Source organism: Penaeus monodon, chromosome 32 (genome assembly GCF_015228065.2).
Source record: "Penaeus monodon isolate SGIC_2016 chromosome 32, NSTDA_Pmon_1, whole genome shotgun sequence".
Classification (NCBI taxonomy): Eukaryota; Metazoa; Arthropoda; class Malacostraca; order Decapoda; family Penaeidae; genus Penaeus; species Penaeus monodon.
Genome location: NC_051417.1, coordinates 3,433,398 through 3,434,048, shown reverse-complemented (window position 1 = coordinate 3,434,048; position 651 = coordinate 3,433,398).

Genomic DNA, 651 nt, shown 5'->3' with positions numbered 1-651 from the left:
TTCGCTCAGCATGCAGAATAATGATCTTGGTAATTCGTCAAAGGCAGAAAGCAATATCAGAATTGACTGCTCTCTGGAAGAAGCAGGAGACGGATTAAACAGAATTTTTTTTTTAAGGAAATAATCGTCACTGATGAAGGGAAAAGGCACGTTAGAACAGTATCTGATTAACTACAACAAGTCGCGATTACCGGAAGCAGTAATCAGAGATAAAGCAGGAATGCCACTAGCAGTTTGATACCTTGAAGCAGAGGCAAACGCCTTTGCACAGAGGGATAAACTGTGATCTAATCCAACTTCGAAATGTTCAGCTGTGATGATCTGTCATGTCCAGAGCCGTTCGCGTCATATGGCAAGACATGGCACTGTTATACCCTAGAAACATAGGATGTCAGAGCCGAGTTTTTCGTAGTTATTATAGTTACTTCGGTTCTCTGCGCGTCGATCATATCCATTTGGGTTCCGCTTTGGGATCGCGGTTCCCAGCGAAAGACCCAAAGGAACCCAGACGCGGTGGCGCCAGACGCTCGACACTGCCGCTCATCAGTCAGTCTTAGTGATTGACTTCTGGAAACGAAGTGGGCGCTCGTAAGGGCCGCTTCCAAATCGCCCGAGAGGAACCGGGGTAGATCTTTCACGCTACGTTTGAAG